General features: G+C 42.5%; 2 non-coding genes across 2 annotated transcripts; both read right to left on the reverse strand.

Moving 5' to 3' along the window:
- Window positions 1-3,656: 3,656 nt before the first annotated feature.
- Window positions 3,657-3,738, reverse strand: trnas-cga (transfer RNA serine (anticodon CGA)). The gene has a single exon. It is a non-coding gene; the product is annotated as a tRNA-Ser (tRNA).
- A 575-nt stretch (window positions 3,739-4,313) lies between these two features.
- Window positions 4,314-4,385, reverse strand: trnag-ucc (transfer RNA glycine (anticodon UCC)). Its single transcript has one exon. It is a non-coding gene; the product is annotated as a tRNA-Gly (tRNA).
- Window positions 4,386-13,496: the final 9,111 nt, after the last annotated feature.

Raw genomic sequence — 13,496 nt, forward strand, 5'->3', positions numbered from 1 at the left:
AACAGAAGCGAAACGCAATATTGTGTCAGGACAATTCACTATTTATGCACAACAAACAAAGGAGCGACAATTTCTGTTCAGCGCCAGACTTGCTTGTAACCTATATCACCAATTATGTTATGAAAATGACGCATTAACTACAACAGCAGACTGACCTTTGTGTAAATGCTTGGAGCAGACTAACCTGTGAGCTGGAGTGTTCTGGGACGTTATATTTGGTCTTTGAATGGCTGCAATCCAGGCCACCCGTCGCCTCTTTGTTACTTCGGAAACATGGCTCGAACAATTTCTCTTCAACAACGTAATCCGATAACAATCGATCTCTTTACCCGTCGGCTTCCCGTGGCTGTCATGCGACCGGCTATTGCAGTTAATAATACAACAGCTTCTTGCCATTTTTGTGTTTCTTTTTTATCGCTGTGATTTCAATTGAAAGCCTGCGTGCGCTCGTACCTCTTGCCACGAGTTCCCAGAATCCTTTGCGGTTTTACCCCTGAATGACGTCACATTTTCAATCTCTATATAATATGCATGTTAAATTTTATATTTGGGGTGAAATATCAAGTCTTTTCAAGTAAACCGGTTCAAGTCCAATTCAAGTCCCAGGTCATTGGTGTAAAAGTCCAAGTCAAGTCACAAGTCTTAGAACATTTTTTCAAGTCAAGTCTAAAGTCATAAAATTAATGACTCGAGTCTGACTCGAGTCCAAGTCATGTGACTCGAGTCCACACCTCTGGTTGTTTATGATCAGTAAAAAATAAAACAAACAGTGGGACACAGAGTTTTCTTAAAAATAAACACATGAAAAAAGTCTTTGGTATATTATCTTAATTGCCTCTAGATGCTCCCAGGGCTAGGACTCAGCTATCTCCAGCATGGACTGCAGGATGGAAGCAACAACAATAAAGAGGATGATAGAGAGGAGGAAGGCTCTGTGGATGACCTGCAGCTCAATGAGGCCAGTTTGGACAGCAAGGATTAGCAAGGTGATCCCTTCAGTCATCCCCCTGCACAGAGAGGAAGCAACCTATTATGCTACAATATAGTCTTTGTGCCAGCGAGGCTTGTACTTGACGCGTGGCAGTCTTCTGGCAGTAGGTGAGCCAGTCTGAGTGTGGTGCAGCCTAGCAGTGTCAGCGTTCTTTTCAGTCACTGGGCGACAGCGTGCTAGATGAGTGGCATTCCAACTCTTTCCATCACTCAGCAAGAAGGCATTCAAGCCTTTGGCTTTTGTTACTGTTACAGGAGGGGTAAATCTGGGATGTCCTTTGGGAACATGGTGGGGTTTCCTTATCCTCACACTCTCTCCTGGTAGAAAAGAAGGTTTCCGTGCGTGACGCCTACCATCAGTGTAACGTTGCATTTTCAACTGATATTTCCGAACTGAGTGATGTGCAACGTATCCAGTGGAGACACAGCAGGAGGCAAAGGGAGTACATCCAGTATAGTACGCATCTTCCTGCCACACAGGAGTTCTTAGGGAGAGGGAAGTAGAGGGAAGTAGTTGCATGCGGTGTTGCACAGTAAACTTGAAGCCAATCCAGCACAGTCGCCTTCCATGGTTTCGACTGCTGGATTGATGTCTGGATACAGGTGCGGAGGGCACGATGAAACCGTTCGATTGCTCCGTTTGCAGCTGGGTAGTAGACAGATGTTCTGCTGTGGGAGATGCCTCTATTCTGGAGGAATGAGGTGAACATTACAGAGGTGAACTGTGCACCATTGTCAGTTATGATGTTCTCTGGGTTGCCATGACGACTAAAGACAGATGAGAGGAACTGAATGACATCATCAGTAATAGCATAAGGTGAAAAGGCAAGCTCAGGCCATTTGGAGTAGTAGTCAGTCAATGTTATGACGTATCTACAAGCAGGTATTGCAGTATCAAAAGGCCCAACAATGTCAAGACCAAGTTTTTTCCACGGTCCATCAGGCAGTGGGACGGGTTGGAGAGGAGCAGGATTAGTATGTGCAGTTTTGTCATTGGACTGGCAAAGGAGGCATGAGGTTATGGCAGACTGAACTTGCGAGTCCATTTTTGGCCACCAGTAGAGATCTCTTAATCTTTGTTTTGTGCGCACAATGGTGACTTTCATGTGCCAGTGCAATCAGTTTAGGTCTCACTGAAAGTGGTGCAATGAGCCTTGAGCCTCTGAGAACATAATCACTTAGGGTTGAGAGTTCATTACGGATTTTGTAGTAAGGTGCAAGCGTGACATCAAGTGCTTTGATTGAGGCAGGCCAGCCACTTTGTATTTGTGAACGCAAAGCAACCAGTTCAGGGCAAGTTGAACAGGCAGAGTCAAAGCCCGCAACTGGAAGTGAGGACATGGCAGCAGAAACTTGGGCTACCATTTCATGATCTGAATCTGATGTGGAATGGGAAGAAACAGGCAGGGGCAGGCGAGAGAGACAGTCAGCTGTATAGTTCTGAGAACCTGGGCGGCAAATAACATCATAGTCAAAACACAGGAGGCGGGCAGACCAGCGGGCGATGCGCATGCCAACCCTATTAAACCCTTTGGTGCTCAGCAGCGTTGTCAGAGCTTGGTGGTCTGTCCGCAGAGTGAAACGTCGGCCCCACAAATACGTTCTCCATTTCTCTGCAGCCCACACACAAGCATAAGCTTCTTTTTCAACAGTTGAGTACTTTTGATCTGTTGCAGGCAGTGTGCAGGTAGCAAACGCCACAGGTTTTTCTGTGCCATCAGGTTGCACTTGAGCAAATACAGCACCAAGCCCATAGTCACTTGCATCAGTAGAGATCACAACACGCAAGGCAGGGTCAAACAGTGCCAGTGCAGGACTATTCACCAGGAGTTTTTTTACTTCTTCAAAGCTCGCTTGTGCACCTGAAGTCCATGTGAAAGTGTTCTTGTCGTTAGCACAGGCACACATAGGGGCTACAACAGTTGCAAAGTTTGGCAAAACTTGGAGTACCATGACACCAAGTCCAAGAAGGATCTCAAACTGAGGGAACTGGGGAGGATTAAAGGGGCAGCACAGCAGCGTTTTGGAAAACAGTGTAAAGGCTTTTCAGGAAGCTTTTAGGACGCTGTGAAAATACTCAATTTGAATAGTGGAGGCTAGAAGTAGTGAATGTATCCTTCCTCTCTATCATTAGATGGAGAGAGTGTACAAAGGCCGGCATAGTGGGTCTGTGGCCACTCTTGCTTGCACTTTTGCGTGTCCGTCAGCCAGCTGTGGAGAAGAGCAAAGTTTTTACATGCAAAGAGCTGAAGTGAAAAGCAGTGTTCCAAACAATGAAATGTGTCCACTCTTTGTGCTTTTCATGCAGTAATGTTTGATGTTTGAAGCAATTTCTGCTGTTGTCCCATTCCCGGTGAAATCCGCTGTCCCTCCAATCCCGATCCTCTTGCAAAGCAATCAGCATTTGTCAGACGCATCAGTCATTGGCGGTACTCAGACAGGATCCTGGATGACTACACGTCTGGGGTGGCTAAGAGAGCAATTGAAGGATGCCATGTTTACTGAATATGTGCCTAATTTTGTCAGGACATAGCTGGGTCCATTGCTTCTGCGTGCTCTATTTTCACAAGCAAAGGCCTGGCTCTTTCTCCTGGCACCTTCTCAGGTGAACTCCATGCCGTGGCTTCTTCTCAAATCAACGTCTGGACTGCCGCAAAACAGCTGACCGTTGTCGACAGGATTCGAACCTGTGCGGGGAGACCCCAATGGATTTCGAGTCCATCGCCTTGACCGCTCGGCCACAACAACCACATTTGGTTTTGGAGCTACATACTTGAAAGACATACGTCTTCCAAGTCCTACGCCACACGTCTTTCAAGTAGGATGTGCACAACAACGGCCACGCTGGATTGTAAATGCGGTAGCTGCATGACTTTGGTGAGAAAGCTTGTGGTTTTGCAGTTCCGTGAGATCGGTGCAGCACAGCTGCGGTTGAAGCTAGCTGGCTGACATTAGCTTGCTTGTTTGCATGAACAGTAACACACACAGCTGATGATTTTGCCACCGCAAAGAGCTGATCAGTACATGGTTAGTAAAATGTTATCTTCATTCCAAACATTCAGCACAATATTTAAAGTGGGACTGGGTGTCTTTATGAAGAAGTAGCGTGTCCAATCACAGTTTCATGTAAGAAGGTATATGTATGAAGTGATGAGAACTCAAAGCCTGTGTGAACAGCGTCTTTCCACAGCAAACGGTAGCAGCGAGGCCGATGAAGAATGCACCTGGCCTGACATTGTAAGCCTTTGCAGAAAGAGCGGAGAACGTTTTTACTGTAAAACAGTACGCAGCCCACATGCTTGAACAGCACTGCGAGAAGCAACTGCGATGGCCGGGAATCGAACCCGGGTCAACTGCTTGGAAGGCAGCTATGCTCGCCACTATACCACCATCGCTGTGAAAAACTGCAACATCACTGATTCATTGTCCGGCTTATGAAGCTTTCAGGACAATTAACAAGGTGGGCATTGTGATTACTCGCTTGTCAGGTTCTAAACTGGTCAAAAGGTAGATCACTAAAAAGACTAGTGCTTTCATGCAACTGCACATTTAATCTCATCAGCTAAGCTTCTTTGCTACTCAAGTGTGGCCTCTCACGCATTTAAACTCTTGTGTGATTTTTAGCACCTTGAGAGTCGCAATGGTCACGCGAGTTCTTCAGGTCACAGCAGACAAGGTGCGAATAGGTGTGAATCTGTCTTGGGACGAATCTGGGACGAGGACGTCTTTGGCTCCTCTCTCTAGTTATTGGACTTTGGCAAAAAGGTTTCACGCTTAATTAAAAAATGAGAGCAAGTGTCTGTGTCCCGAATACAAAGTGGGAGCTGGTTCCACAGAGAGGGGCCTGAAAAGTGATGGCTCTGCCTTCCATTGTACTTTTAAATCCCCTCGGAAGACAGCAGTCTGAGAGCAAAGCACTCTGTTGGGATGATATGGCACTGTGAGATCTTGTAGACAAAATTGGGGGTGATTATTCAAGACCTTGTGTGTGTGAGGGCAAGTATTTGGATTTTTATTTGGGATTTAATTGGGAGCCAATGAAGAGAGAAGTCCATATGGGGGAAATATACTCTCTCCTTCCAGACCCTGACTGTGCTCTGGATGCAGCGTTTTGGAAAATAGTGTAAAGGCTTTTCAGGAAGCTTTTAGGACACTGTGAAAATACTCAATTTGAATAGTGGAGGCTAGAAGTAGTGAATGTATCCTTCCTCTCTATCATTAGATGGAGAGAGTGTACAAAGGCCGGTATAGTGTGTGTACCAGAGCAGGGCTGTGTGTAAAGCACAGCCAGGCAGCTGAACACTGTATTGTTCTCTATTTTGTCCTCTTTGAGCGCGAGACAAGCCACCACAGCTGGCAACACCTGTCAGTGAACACATTCAGGATGAAGATGGGAAGTGAGGAAGAACTGCTGTCAGTGCTGGAAGAGCTCGACCCCCTCCCCATCACTGCGCAGTCTCAGCAGCCCTCACCCACCCCTGCCTCTCCTGTAGATGCCTCTCAAACTGCATCAGTTCAACCCCGAGTTGAATTATTCCAAGACCGAGATGAGCCCATCTGTTTTGCTGAAATCCAAGAAGACATGTGGTCAGTGCTTGACTACCTCCCCGTCTCTCAGCAGTCTAATGTGCTCTCCTCTCCTCATTCACACAACTACTCGACTCCTAAACAAAATCTCATCTGTCCTGCTGATTCCCCTCCATCCAAACTGGCGTCCTCCCCTGTTGCATTCACTGAATTGCCGTCAACAACCCCCATCTTTTGCCAACTAATGAAAAACAATAATTTCACTATAGACGATTGGACCGATTTCAATTGAATTAAACTGTTACTCCTGTTATTTCAACATCTGTCTTTGTGTAAATAAATGAAAAAACAAACAAAAGATGCTTCTGTCATAAGTTACAGCAGGATGAAACAACCTTCATGTAGTTCTTGTTTTTAACCCTGCAAACCTTCTTTAGTTCTTTTGTTTCCTTTCATATTCAGCACACATCTGTCAGTGTCCACTAACTGTCAGGGAAAAGCCAGATAAAAACACTGTGGGGTCTTTTGGGACACGTGCTCGTTGGGTTTACTCATAGATATCAGAAATGATCTGTTCTGTATTCAAAGGATACACGAAGGACGTTTGTATTAAATGCAATATAGCGACTGATCATATGCTGCTTTCTTTGGGGGCTTTTCACCAACATGTTACACAAATCCAGTTTCTAACTGAAAAGAAAATCCTTCACCATTTTCTAATCAAATTCCCTGGTTTCCCATGTCAGAGATGTCATGGCTGAAAGGATCATCGCATATTGAGCTCAAAGCTAAACTCTTGTGTAGGGCCTCTTTCCATGTTGTACCATTCATTTTAAAAGTCCTGGTAACAAGAGACAGAGGTGACTTGATGTATTACAGTTACTTCCCAATTTACAGAAATGATGTGACTTCTGACATTTTCCTAGCAGGAAATGTGCTACTGTGGGACACTGAAAGAATAAACAGCAAGGCACGTTTTGTTTTAATAACTTTTCTTTACTTCATTTGTATGAACTAGGTTTACCTTACAAAATCTTATACTGTATATAATGTTTTATGTTTAATTCATGTCAATGTCAGCTCGTGTTTACTCGGGTGAGCAGTACCGGCCCACAAAGAGAATGCTCTTGGTGGGTTTATGTCGGATGAAGAAGATGAAGTGATGGTCAAAGAACATTTCAAAGCCCACACTGAGAAGTTGTTCAGAAAAAGAAGTTGAACCTGACCAAGATGAAATCCAAAATTGGGAATTAATTGTTTTATTGTATTATTTTTAATGTCACATATGGTGCTGTGTAATCCGTGTATGTATTATGTGTCTCTGCTGATGTGTTTCATGCCTCACTTTCATTTTACTGTAATTAGGCTAGTTTTAAGTTTCTTGAGTATTCTGATAAGGATACTGTGTAGTATGATTTGCAAATGAAGAGGAATCAATTAGTCTTAAATTAATTGACTAAGAGAAATGAAGCGTTGGAAGAATGTTATGTTGATGACTATGAGGTTTCTGGGGTTTATTCAATAGAGCAACAACTGTGTGGGATCTTTATACAAATTCTTATATTCTATTTAGAGCTTGCTTTAAAGTATGTTAGCAAAAAAACAGCGCACGCATTCGTTTTCACGATTTTTGTTCTTCTTTAGTCATTGGGTCTTTTTAGGTGGTACCTCCAGGTACCACAAGGGGGGATGTGGTGGATTTTTGTGTGATATGTATAACTATACACTATATATCTATGTGCACTGAACATATATATTTTAACTTTCATGTAGAGTCTTAAGCACAAGACATTTTGCTTCACCATGGTTTATTAAGGTGGTGCAGTAACAGGGCAGTTAATGCTGCTGAGAGTTCTCCTGCATAACTCGCTCTCCAGCTAACTAACCTTCCCTAACGTCTTTCATGCAGCACATGTCTGTATCTATTTTTTCTACTCTTTTACAGAGCATCTTTTTGAGTGTCTTGATTTTAATTGGATCTAAAAGGGTTGGATCTCCACATCGTTGGTGGAAGAAGATTATCAGGATGGCTTCAAAATTTGCGACTACAGCCCCTCTTCTGTGGAACCAGCTTCCAGTTTGGATTCGGGAGACAGACACTATCTCTACTTTCAAGATTAGGCTTAAAACTTTCCTCTTTGCTAAAGCATATAGTTAGGGCTGGACCAGGTGACCTTGAATCCTCCCTTAGTTATGCTGCAATAGATGTAGGCTGCCGGGGATTCCCATGATGCATTGAGTTTTTCCTTTCCAGTCACCTTTCTCACTCAGTATGAGTTAACAGACCTCTCTGCATTGAATCATATCTGTTATTAACCTCTGTCTCTCTTCCACAGCATGTCTTTTATCCTGTTTTCCTTCTCTTACCCCAACCGGTTGCAGCAGATGGCCCCGCCCCTCCCTGAGCCTGGTTCTGCTGGAGGTTTCTTCCTGTTAAAAGGGAGTTTTTCCTTCCCACTGTCGCCCAAGTGCTTGCTCATAGGGGGACATATGATTGTTGGGTTGTTCTCTGTATCTATGAAGCACCTTGAGGCGACTTTTGTTGTGATTTGGCGCTATATAAATAAAATTGAATTGAATTGAATTGTGTTAACTTGTGTAGTTACACAAGTTACACAGGCAGAATGCCATGTGAACACTGTCTCCAGGTGGAAAACAGAATGAGCGATACACCTGCTGTCAGGCCTGCAGGGTTTCTCCCTGTGATGTTCTTCTCTGTCTTGTGGTTGACATTTTTTTTTTTTTTACTGGCACAAATAATTTGTGGGGCGTCTTATTGTGACACCTGATTGTTGTAGTATTTTTAAAATGGCTGTGCAAAAAAATAAAAATAAGAACCCCAGATGCATTGCCTGCATTTTTAGATGAATAGTTGTATATAACTTTATTATTTACAAAATTTTTGTTTAATTTTAATTTAAAAAAATTACCACTTATATTTGCATTTCAAGTTATGAAAATAATTTACTAAACATGTCTGTGGTTTTTATAGTAAAGAGAAAATATAACTACTACTAGGGTTTTATGTGTTTGTGTGATTTCAGACCAGTTGTTTTAATAACTGTAAATTTGGACGTGTGAGGTTGTGCTGAAAAGAATGATACCAAGAAAGACAAGGTAAAAAAACAACAACAATCAAAAGCAGCCAAAAATGGCCAATTATATTTTGGACCTCAGAATATTGACCCAACAAATCATGAAAAATGAGGTTTCAATAATTGTTTGTGACAGTGCAGCTTTCTGGCAGTAGTAGTAGTCAGTACAATTTGATTTTTTTCTAACAAAAAAAGTATGAAACTTAAGTTAGACTTGTGTTTGGAAATGAGCCCCCGCCCAGTGTTGTGTAGCTTTCTGGATTTTATACTTATTGGTTACATATTTATTTATTATACAGGCTATACAGTACACACATTTTATGTAACTGAAATGTTTAATTATGTGGGCTATAGAAAATAATTAAGTTATAGACCATATTTATATGAAACATATGCTTAATGTATATTAATCATATGTAACACCTGCATATGTCTTTAAAACAAGGCTTTGATTTTGCCACCCCATTTGATTTCCATGCCAGCCTGGAAAAATTTCTCTAGATCCGCCCCTGGACCTGTCCTGGACCAGCAACACCAAATCAGTGACTAAAAGAGCTCAGCAGCGACTGCATTTTAAGAGACGACTGAAGAAGGTGCACATCCCCAAACCCATCTTTAATACTTTCTACAGAGGTACCATGCAGAGCATCCTAACCCGCTGCATCACAGTCTGGTATGAAAACTGTCATGCGTCCAATCGCAGAGCCCTCCAGAGGATTGTGTGGACCGCACAGCGTGTTATTGGCAGCTCTCTACCCAGTCTACAGGATATTTACACCTCACTGGGAAAGCCACTAGCATCATGGCTGACCCGCATCACCCTTCCCATCAACTGTTTACCACACTTCCCTCCAGAAGACGACTGCGTCATCAGGAGCAGGTCGGCAAGATTGTGCAATAGCATTTTCCCCCAAAGCAGTTTGGCTCCTGAACACCATGGTTCCCTCCTCCGCACTGAAAACTTCGCCACACACTTCTTGGACTACATAATACTCTCCTCTAATTATTATTACTATTATGATGTGAACATTTTGTGCACTTAAATCTTACTGTGCTAATGACCCCTGCATCAGCACCTTGTTTGGAATAGCAGTGGAGAAGACATAGATTCAATGCTGCAGACGTCTGAGCAAAGAAAGCTTCTAGAAGAGTAAAGACTAGCTAGAAGAATGAAGATTCACAGAGTAAATGTGAAAATTCATCACAGGGCTCTATGCACTTGATTAACTGACCATGAGCAAGTTTGCTAGTCTGGAGCATTCAGATCCACCACAAAGACTGTTCAGTGCTCACAGAAACTGCACAATACCCAAGAGCTGCATCTGAGCCTCTACAGGCCTTAAACAGCATGTTAATGTTCAAGACAGTTTAATTAGAAAAAGACAAAACAAGTATGGTTGGTCTGGAAGGGCCGCCAGGAGAAAGCTTCTTGTCTCTAAAGAGAACACAACAACTCAGTTGAGGTTTGCAAATTTGCCCTTGAAAGCTTCTGGAGCAACATATTTTTAAAAGATGAGACTAAAGTGGAGGTTTGGTCATAATGCACAGCAGTAACTTCAGCAAAAATCAAACACAGCACAAACACCTCAAATCCACTGTCAAGTACGCTGGTTCAATTGTGGTGATTTGAGCTTGTTCTGCAGACACAAGCAATAAGCACCTTGCAGTCCACGAACTCCTCTGTATGCCAAAGTTTTCTAGAGTCAAATGTGAGGCCGTCTGTCCAACAGCTAAAGCTTCTCCTAAATTAGGCCATGCAACAGGATAATGAGCCCAAGCACAGCAGCAAATCTACTGCATGGAAGTCCAGACCTCAACCTGACAGAAATGCTGTGTATAAAGAAATGCTTGCAAATGTTGATGAATTGAAGTTATTGCTGCTAACTGCTGCTTCTGTAACCGACTCAATCATAGAATGATTATGATATTGAAAAAGACAAATGCCTGAATCCTAAATTGTGGATATCCTTTTGTTGTGATCTAAAATGTAACACTAAATGTGATTAAAACACTAAAAATCTGGACTCTTGGGCTCAACAACTGCAAGGATCACCAGCCCGAGGAAAACACAAAATACACATGACCCCGTGACAAAGACAATTCATTCTTGAATGAAGACATTGATCTGACTTTTTAAAATTTTGCCAATTGTGTTTATTATTAAATTATTGAGGAAATAGAAAGGGGGGGAGGGGTTGTAAAGAAGAAGGTAAAGGAAAGGGATAGAAAGGAGGAAAGAGATAGAGGAGAGAAAACCCCAACAATCCCCTCTGAGCAAGCACTAGGTGCGACAGTGGATAGGAAAAACTCCCTTTAAAGGAAGAAACCTATGACAGAACCAGGCTCTAGAGGAGGCAGTCAACTGTCGGGACTGGTTGGGGGGTGAGGGTGAAAAGAGAGAGAGGGGGGGGGGGGGGGGGAGGAGATGGGACAGGTGATAGGAGTTAAAGGGAGACAGGGGAGGGAGAGGTGTCAGGAGAGAAAGGGAGAGAAAGAGAGAGGAGAGGTGAAAATTAAGATGGAACAGACGAGGTGACATTAGCAGTAGAAAAAGTAGAAAAAGTAGAAAAAGCAGGAGTGTCCCTCCTCCAGAAGAAGCGGAAGCGTTTTTTCTTCTTTTCCATGAGCTTTTCCACGAGCACTTTTTTCTCTAGGATGAGGGTTCTCAACTGATCGATTGTTTCTGCATTCTCCTGCTCAAGTCTCTTGCATGTTTTCTCCACTTCTTCTAATTTGGCTTGTTTGTCTTCGAGCCTTTCTTTCATTTCTTTAGATGTTGCCTCCTGCATTAGCTTTGCCTCGTGCAGCTCTGTATAACTCTGTTGTAATTTGTTGTGCGTGTCTTCCAACTGCTGACTTCTGCTCTCGATTTCTTGAAGTGAACACTGCAGGTCTTCGTTTGTTTTCTCTAGTTGTTGCTTTAGCACCTGCATCTCAGTGTTTTTGCACTTCACGTTGTCTGAAAGTTCCTCGACTTCTGTGTTTTTTCTCAGCATGTCATTGAGCTTACTCTGCATCTCTGAGCATTGGTTTTGCAGTTTTTCCTTTTCCTCTTCCAGTTCAGTTGTTTTGTAGTTCAGTTTGTTATAAAGTTCTTGCAGGTTTTGGTTTTTCCTCTCAAAGTCCTGGAGAATTTCTTTGTCTTCTTTCTGCTTTATTTCCTGTTGTTCTTGGTCTTGAAGCAGCTCTTGATATTTGTGCAGTGTTTCATCAAGCTTTACCTGCAGCGCTCCGTATTGTTCCTGCACACCTTGGAGTTGGCACTGCGTGTCTCTCTGGTCCAGTTTTTCTTTCTCTTCAAGGATTTCTTTATTCTTTTGCAGAGCTTCATCAAGCATTACTTGCGAGCCTTCGTTGTGTTTCTCGATGTTCTGAAGTTTGCAATCCAGATGTTTCTGTTTCATGTCTTGCTGTTCTTTCTCTTGAAGGAAATCTTTATTTCTTTGCAGTGCTTTATCAAGTTTTATTTTCAGCGCTGTGTATTTTTCCTGCACGTCTTCAAGCTTGCAGTCCGTTTGTTTCTGTTTAATTTCTTGTTGCTTTTGTTCTTGAAGCAACTCTTTATTTTTGTTCAGTGTTTTATCAAGCTTTACCTGAAGCGCTTTGTATTTTTCCTCCATGCCTTGGAGTTTGCACTGCTTCATGTCCTGTTGTTATTTTTCTTGGAGGAGTTCTTTCATTTTTTTGCAGAGCTTCATTAAGCTTGATTTGCAAGCCTTTGTTGTGTTTCTCCATGTCCTGGAGCTTGAAATCCATTTCCTTCTGTTTTATCTCCTGTAGCCTTTTTTCTTGAAGAAACTCTTCATTTGTGTGCGGTCTTTCATCAAGCTTTACTTGCAGCTCCTGATTCTTTTTGTCCTTCAGCACTAGTTTTTCTAGTGCTTTATCAAGCTTTGCTTGGAGCTCAAAGTTTCTTCCCTGCATGTCTAGGAGTTCCATTTCTTTCAACTTTTGAATATCTTCCTTTTCTAGAAGCTGGTTGAATGATTTGTCTACTTGATCAGGAAGTTGAATTTTGTCTTCCTGATCACAAAGAGGAGAGTTGGGCTTTACTGTTTTTTTCTGTTTTCTCTGAGACATGTTTGAATCTGTAAACTGTCACTCTGTTTATATCTGAATTAACTAATTTCAAGAAACTGTTGAAATTACCTGGACTGCCTCAGCCCAGGTGATGTAACATTAGCAGACAGAGGGTTTGATGTTGCAGAATCTTTGGAGCTGTGCCATGCTGAACTGAAGAGCCCAGCTTTCACCAAAAGGAAGAACTAACTGGGCCCTAGATTGCCCAATCAAACCTCTTAATGCCACCTGCCCTCTCCTACATTAACTGTGGGCTCACCTTGTAGAACAGAGTTGAGTGTGGAAGAAATGGCAAAAATATGGAGCTGAAAAGCTGAGAGAGAAAAAGAAATGATAAATAAATCAATGTGTCAAATTAACTGACATGTTAGCTGGTGGAGTGCCCACTGCATTATATATATATCATCTCTTTTTTATAATAAATAATCAAAAACTTTATTTAAACTAAGATTTTAAAAAATATGTGCCGTGATTGATGTGCTCTCAGACATGTGCTTCAATCCACACACAAATACAAAACAATCTGACCACACGTACAACTGTTTCACAAACTCTATAAAGCATTCACACTCCAATGGATGCATCAGAAAGCAGCTTGGGATTACAATCTTGTCCAAGGATATTTCGCCTGCAGACTGGAGCAGCCAGGGATCAAACCAGAAAACTTTCTGATCAAAAGCTGACTTGTACTAAATGCTGAACGGCAGCCAACCCATTTTAGCCATTTAATGAATGTGCCATTTAATCTTGGCTGCAGCCAAGATTAAATGGCACATTCATTAATTACAGAGTTACGGATTGTTA

This window comes from Rhamphochromis longiceps, linkage group LG9 (genome assembly GCF_057381845.1).
Source record: "Rhamphochromis longiceps isolate RC_006_pf linkage group LG9, R_longiceps_female_GT1.1, whole genome shotgun sequence".
NCBI classification, from domain to species: Eukaryota; Metazoa; Chordata; class Actinopteri; order Cichliformes; family Cichlidae; genus Rhamphochromis; species Rhamphochromis longiceps.